Here is an 8445-nt window from a genome sequence, read left to right on the forward strand (position 1 = left end):
TTCTCGGACTCAATATCGATCTTCGACATGTACTCTTCCTCGGACTCGAAACCTTCATTTCTTGCCATAAGGGCAAGATGGCTTGAATGTTTCAGTTCTTTTGTATCAGACTCTTCAGAAGATGACTTGTTCCATGTTGCTTTGAGGGCCTTCTTTCTTCGTGTTGATTTTGGATTTTCCTCCTTACGGTTAGGACATTCCTTTTTGAGATGTCCCTTCTTGTTGCATCTGTAACAAATCATTTCTAATTTGTTTAGTGTTTAGTTGATCAGTGTCCTTTTGGTGCCCCTTTTGAACTTCTTCCTTGTTAGTAGTTTTTGGACCATGTTGACCAGTTCCTCTTCATTGGTTGAGTCTGAGTCAGACTCACTTTCTAGTTTAATCTTAGCTATGGTCTTGGTTTCTTTACTTGTTCCTGCATATAAGACAACACCTTTCTCGACTTGACTCAAGTCAGACTGTTCATGTAATTCTAATTCACAAAAAAGTTCATCTAATTTAAGAATTTAAAGATCCCTTAAAACTTTATATGCATCTACCATTGATGCCCATAAAGCATTTCTTGGGAAGGCATTTAGTGTGTACCTTATTGCGTCGCGATTCTCCAGGTTCCTTTAGTGCGTACTGTCTCTTCAGGAAGTATTTTAATATTAAATAAATTATTTAATAACAAATCCCTTTTGTTTACCTTAGATTTGTCGGTACCTTCATGTAGCTTTACCAAATGAAACCAGAGTTTTCTTTTGCATTTTCATAGGGCCCGACTCGATTCAATTCCTCCATCGTTAAGCCGCATTGAATGGTGTTGATTGCTTTATAGTTTAATTGCACCTTCTTGATCATCGGAGGAGTCCATTATTCTGATTCTACCAGCTTTCTATCTACCATCGAGGGAGTGTAACCTTTGAGAATGGTAAACCAGAGTTTGATGTCAAATTTGAGGTAGCATTCCATTCTGTTCTTCCAATAACTGAAATTCTCTCCTTTGAACAGTAGAGGGTGGACTATATTATATCCTTCTTGGTAGGAGTTTGCCATCTTTGCTATCAAAGAAAAAGAAAAAGAAGATTTCCAAGACTCTCGTCTTGGGATTAGTAGTGTGGGATAAAGAGATTAAGAACAAGAAAAAAAAAATCCTATTTTTAAAAAGAAAATAAAAAGTTTTTAAAATTGCTTTGAAAAATGATTAAGTATTTTCAGAGCTACCAGACTCTAATATTAATTGAAGGATCGAGAAAGTGCGATATAGGGGGGACATCATTTTTTCTCAAAAACTCTTTTCTTTTTAGCGTTTAAATTAAAGTAGTGCAACGGAAAAATAAAGAACACGATTTGATTACTTGGTTCGGAGCCTAGGTCAACTCCTACTCCAAGACCCGCGATCCTTGATCGCACCGTTGGGTAATTCACTATAATTCTTCTTTTCGAAACCTTCGGAAAGAAGCAATTCATACAATTAGTAATATAAGATAGTAACAACCTACTATCTTATTGAAACTTAGTACAATGCAAGCAATATACAATTATACCAACACTAGATGAAAGCTGAAGCTCGGTGGACACTTGATTGAAGTAGTAGTTTGCTTGAAGATGAAGCGCGAAGTAGCAATACGAGCAGCTTTGCATAAAGATGAACTGGTGAATGGATTTGTTGCTGAGCCTCGGACCTCGAGCTCTTTTTATAAGAATGGTCAACGTTCGATCGACCGATCCTTGGGTTCGGTTGACCGAACCCACTCACCGCCTTCTTCGCTGAGATTCGATCCTCGAACATTAATGATGTTTAGTGGTTCAGTCGACTGATCGCCCTGTTCGGTCTACTGAACTATTGTCCTTCCCTGTTTGGTCAACCGATCTCCACGTTCTATCGACCGATCAGCTTGACTTCCTTCTCTGCTTCGTCTCGGTCTAATCTGTGCCACATCATCAATGTTCGATCGACCGATCCCCTTATTCAATCCACCGATGAGCCTAGGATCAAACTCTGCTTTGTTCTACTCTGATATGATCTTTAGTCTGAGTCCACCTAGTTCGGTCGATCGATCCCTGCGTTCGGTCAACCGATCAAGTTGGATCTGTAAAATAGTGTTAGACAATATAATCATGCAAAACAAAGGTTAGAACAGTAATATTATATTTGATGCATGAGCAGTATTAGACAGTAGAACTGTTTGATCTCAACTTGGAAATCTTTTCGGTTTCTTCAGTTGGATCAACAAACTTAGGTTGTTCCTTTCAGGAACATGACCTCACTGTCTCAGTTGCTTACATCAACCTACCTACCAAACCTTAGTCCTCCAGACCTGTTTGGACTTTGTCACTTAGCATTGGATCGGCCACCCAGGACTTTCCCTTGATCTTCGGTCCTCTAAACCTATTGAGCTTCCCTGCCAAGTGTCGAGTCCTTTCGACCCGCTTGAACTTTCCCCCTGACTTCCACGATCTTCTAAGTCTTTCCTTGTAACGACCCGACCCCTCGACCCCTTAGACGTCCCAACTGGCGGCCCATTTGGCAGCCCCTTGGTGGTCCCTTGGGCGGCCCAATTGGCGGCCCATTTGGCGACCCCTTATGTCGCCGACCGACGACCCTCGGCCATGCCGTTACTCACTAGGACTTCCCACCCCTGGCCAGTGGATTTTTTCCTTCCCCAGGATTCGAACTCTAGACCTCCAGGCTAAGTATTAGAGTTTATGAATCCTGGTAGTCAAGTGAGTGGCACTCATTTGACTACCAGGATTCATAAACTCTAATACTTAGCCTGGAGGTCTAGAGTTCGAATCCTGGGGAAGGCAAAAATCCACTGGCCAGGGGTGGGAAGTCCTAGTGAGTAACGGCACGACCGAGGGTCGTCGGTCGTCGCCAAATGGGTCGCCCAAGGGACCGCCAAGGGGCTGCCAAATGGGCCATCCAAGGGGTCGGGTCGTTACAATAAAAGGCGTCTTTTTATTGTAACGACCCGGCCCCTCGGCCCCTTGGGCGGCCCAACTGGCGACCCATTTGGCGTCCCCTTGGTGGTCCCTTGGGCGGCCCAACTGGCGACCCCTTATGTCGTCGACCGACGACCCTCGAGCGTGTGCCGTTACTCACAAAGTCTTTCCACCCCCGGCGAGTGGATTGTTACCTTCCCTAGGATTCGAACTCCAGACCTCCAAGTTAAGTACTAGAGTTTATGAATCCTGGTAGCCAAGTGAGCGACACTTGGCTACCAGGATTCATAAACTCTAATACTTATTCTGGAGGTCTAGAGTTTGAATCCTGGGAAAGGCAAAAATCTACTGGCCAGGGGTGGGAAGACCTTGTGAGTAACGACACACGCCAAAGGATCGTTGGTCGACGACATAAGAGGGGTCACTAGTTGGGCCGCCATTGTGGCCGCCCAAGGGACCGCCAAGGGGCTGCCAATTGAGCCGCCATTGTGGCTGCCCAAGGGGCCGAGGGGTCGGGTCGTTACAATAAAAGGCATCTTTTTATTGTAACGGCCCGGCCCCTCGACCCCTTGGGCGGCCCAACTAGCGACCCATTTGGCGGCCCCTTGGGCGGCCCAACTGGCGACCCCTTATGTGGTCGACCGACGACCCTCGGCCGTGTCGTTACTCACTAGGACTTTCCACCCCTGGCTAGTGGATTTTTGCCTTCCCCAGGATTCGAACTCTAGACCTCCAGGCTAAGTACTAGAGTTTATGAATCTTGGTAGCCAAGTGAGTAACGGCAAAAATCCAGGATTCATAAACTCTAGTACTTAGCCTAGAGGTCTAGAGTTCGAATCCTGGGGAAGGCAAAAATCCACTAGCCAAGGGTGGAAAGTCCTAATGAGTAACGACACGGCTGAGGGTTGTCAGTCGACGACATAAGGGATCGCCGGTTGGGCCACCCAAGGGGCCGCCAAATGGGCCTCTAGTTGGGCCGCCCAAGGGGCCAGGGGCCGGGTCGTTACATTCCTGCCTAGCCTCCAACTAGGACTTTCCTGATTGAGTAAACAACTTGCACACTTGGTCAACTTGTTAGATCAAATAAGATTTAACTTGAACCTTTGGCAATATCAAAACATAGGTTAATTCTGGTGCTACCTGCACTAACACACACTTGGACTTACACTGCCAAGGCTACACACTTGGAGTTCACCTTGTTGTCCCTATATCCTGTACACTCGTAAGCACATATCAAATACAATAATAAACCTAATTTAAACATTTGCCTAAATATCAAAACCTAGGATCACATTGATTGTTGTAATAATATCCTCCTTTTTGATGTTTAGCAATCTGTTTAAGTTAGGGAAATAAATAATGCAATAACATGCAAATAAAATATATAATCAACTCATGCATAAGAAATGGAACCTAATCTTAGGCTTCCCCTTCACCTAAGCTCCCCCTTAAGTTAGGATTTTTTGCAAAGGTATTTAGTGTTGGAGATCATATGGTTGGCTAGAAGGGGAATTGGATAGACGGTGCCCCCAATTAGCAGTTCTTTCTATACTTGTTAGTTGCGCAGTGGAATAATACAAAAAAAATAAGCTAAACACTAAAGGAAAGACAAATCGCTAACATGTCGATTTATGTTGTTCGAAGATAACTTGCTCCTACTCCACGACTGTCCGTAAGGTGGACGATCCCTGTGATCCTTCGATAGATCAAGCCCCGGAACTCTGGCTAGCACGAACTCCTTCTCAGTGGAGTAAACCTCATACAACCTTGATCAATACACCGCACTACAATCACAGCTCAATATAGACTACTAATAGGGGTTAACCACCTCTATTTTGTCAACCTTAACCAAACTTCCAAGTCTTGGTTATATAGGCCACGGGTTGGAAAATCTCACCTACCAGTCGACTGGTGAAAGTGTCAATCGACTGTCCTCTGTGAAATTTTGACCGTTATATCCCAACGGCTCGATACCAGTCGATTGGTAAAAATACCAATCGATTGTCCACACTGGCTGAGCGAACGGAAGCATTTTGTTCACTCCCAGTCGACTGATGAAAGTATCAGTCGACTAGTACCCTGAGTACAGTCTCTCAGCACTCGGACCCTTACCCTTATGACTCACTTGACTCTTCCTTACAGTCTTGACCTCTTGTCTTCAAGCCTACTTCCTTTGGCTCTCGTCCCTCAGATGTATTCAAGCCTATGGCTTGTCCCAATACCATCCTTCACGTATGCCTCAAAGTCATTTCCATCGGCTCTTATCCTTGCTGCCTTGTCCACTGTTCCTTGGATGCTCCATCCTTCACCGGACCCGAAGCCATCAAACTGAGTCATATATGTATCCTACAAACCTGTATTCTTACATACACATATCAAATAGGGTAAACCTAACTTAAACCCTTTACCTAAACCATCAAAACCCATGGTCATCCCGGACCATCTTGAGGCAAGATTACTCCAACAATCTCCCCTTTTTTATTTTTGGCAATACGTTTAAGTTAGGAAAAATAAATAGCAATAACACATGATAATAACATATTTAGACTTATGTTACTAAGGCTACACACTTGGACTTACATCGTCAAAAAATATACTTATGTTGCCAAAGCTACACACTTGGACTTACATCACCAAGAAATGAACTTATGTTGACAAGGTTACATACTTGGACTTACACAGCCAATAAATGGATTTACGTTGCCAAAGCTACATACTTGGACTTACACCGCTAACAAATATGCAACATGCATTGGAACCTATCACAAAGCTCCCTCTACACCTATGCTCCCCATTGAGCTAGGAATTTTAACACAAGAATATTTAAGAACCTATCATAAGACTCTCTTACACTTAAGCTCCCCATTGAGCTAGGATTTTCTCATCACAAAGGCATTTAAGGTTTTCCCAACTAAAACGTCCTCTCCCTTTGCGTAATATCAAAAAGCTTCCAACAATATCTCAATTGTCGAAATTTGATCATTCAAACTGACCCTAAACTTATGTATTTATCCCCCAAGGATCCAATACACCTATACGAGTTTTCCTAGTCAAACTTAATGCTGAAAAATAATTTCAGGCTTGTATCAGTCGACTGACAAAACCACCAGTCGACTGCCCTTATCGAAATAAACTCACAAAAATAGTTTGTGTTCGATAAACACTGTTACCAGTCGACTGATAACTGCACCAATCGACTGGCACACTGTTTTCAGCCTAAACAACATTCTAAACCTAACTTCAGAAATGCATAAAAAATTCCATAGACATATAAAAATCTCCAAATTTTATGGAGAGGTTTGTTTTATCCGCGACTATTTGGAAAAAATATATTTAAAAATGTATATATCTCAGATCCCATGATTGATACAAAACTGAAAATTAGCTAAATTGTTCAATTAAACCTTGACCTAAAATTCTAATTTTGACTTCCTTTTGGTGTATGTGCCCATACTTAACCTCAATGCATCCCTACCATTAGTTTATATGACATCTATATAGGGTAAATAACTTTAAACCCCCTTGTGTTTTCCATCCAAAAGCAGTTGGCCCCCCTATATTTAAAAAATGACACTTAGTCCCCCTATATTTTAAAGAAAAAAAGGAAAAATAATAATAAATGACCAAAATAACCCTTACTTTGCTATTTAAATGTTAAAATTATGGCTAAATAACTTTAAGTCCATTTTATTTTTCATCCAAAAGTAGTTTCCCCCTATATTTAAAAAATGACACTTAGCTCCCCTATTGGTATAATTTTGTCACACCAACACTTCATTGCTATTTTATTGTATGTCACATTTTATAATGAGAAAGAGATTTTTAATTATGAATTTTATTCCATCTTTATTTGATTTTGGTTCATTAATTTAAAATTTTAGTTTTTTTTTATTTGGTAAGGGTGGTGGAATGAGTTTTTGAATAGTTATTTCTTTTAGAGTTGTTGTTTATCTATTGTTTATATTGGTGCATGTATAAATTTTGTGAGAGTTTTTTTAGGAACAAGTGAAATTTTTGACCTATATATCAATCAGGTTTGGTTAAGATTAAGCTTTCAACGAATATGTGAGATTTTTTATTTTTACTTTTCTTTTTGTCTAAAAATCTAAGGTTACCTTGAATAAGGATGTTTCAGTTAGAATATTTTTAACATTTAGAATAGTAAAGGAGTTATTTTGGTCATTTACTATTTTTTTTCTTTTTTCCTTTAAAACATAGGGGGCTAAGTGTCATTTTTTAAATACAGAAGGAAACTACTTTTGGATGAAAAATAAAATGGGCTTAAAGTTATTTAGCCATAATTTTAACATTTAAATAGCAAAGTAAGGGTTATTTTGGTCATTTATTATTTTTTTCTTTTTTTCTTTAAAACATAGGGGGGCTAAATGTCATTTTTTAAATATAGGAGGGCAAACTTTTTTTGGATGGAAAACACAAGGGGGTTTAAAGTTATTTTTATATCATATTACTCCAATGTCATATTTCCATGCATGAAACATAACCCATATATGTCAATTCCCTAGATTTGAGGCTCAAATCCGTCTTTAAAACCTTTTGGGACATTTATGGCCCATCTAGACTCCCAAGTAATACCCACTTGAGATCCATTGGCCATAGGCCCCATATTAACTTTTTGAGCTTCTCCTAGAGCTCTTAACCTTAGTCACTTCCCTAGATGACTCATCCATTATAGCTAGGTCACGTCGGTGCACCTCGGATGACACTTGGCCTACAAACTTAACCTTCTTAATCTTCTTCTTCTTAACCTTGGACACCTTATCTTAGTTAACTTCTCCTTACCTTTAAATGACTTTCCCTTGCCATTTCTTGACTTCTCCTTTCTATAGTCATATGCAACCCTAACATAAGACTTTCCCTTATCTTTGGAGACACTAGATCGGTATCCTAAACTCGATCTATCATTGTTGTGTCTTTGACTACACAACACCATATTTAACCCTTTAGATCCAACCATGAATCTTTCTATGGTTTTCTCCAATTGATCAAACTTTACCTTCAAAGTTTGATTTTCCCTTTCTAGGTTCCTAAACCGAGAGTCAACATGTCCACCTTGGACATTCCTATACCTACTCTTCCTAGGCATGTGTCTCCCCTTCTTGGGATTAATGCTTTGGTTCTCCATTACCTTCTTCTCTTTAAATAATGAGAATCTAATTTGTCTAGATCTATCATGCATAGGTCTCCTAGGGTTATGATCTACATTGACCCTATTTATATCATGATATTTAAAACTAAAATTTTGCATGGGTAAATAATGAAAATTATTTCTAGCATGCATAGGAAAATGAAATTTTGAATTAAAATTCAAATTAGGGTGTACCTCCCTTACCCTTGAAGCTCTCTCTCGACTTGAGCTTTCTTCTTCTCCCATTTCTTCAAATGCGCTAGCTTCTTGATCTTCCTCTTCTTGGGGCATTTAGTAAATAACTTGATTGAGTTTAGGTGTTACCTTCTTACTGTACATCTACTCTTATAGCGCCCCTTCTCATTGCACCC

Source organism: Zingiber officinale, chromosome 3A, assembly GCF_018446385.1.
Source record: "Zingiber officinale cultivar Zhangliang chromosome 3A, Zo_v1.1, whole genome shotgun sequence".
Taxonomy (NCBI): domain Eukaryota; kingdom Viridiplantae; phylum Streptophyta; class Magnoliopsida; order Zingiberales; family Zingiberaceae; genus Zingiber; species Zingiber officinale.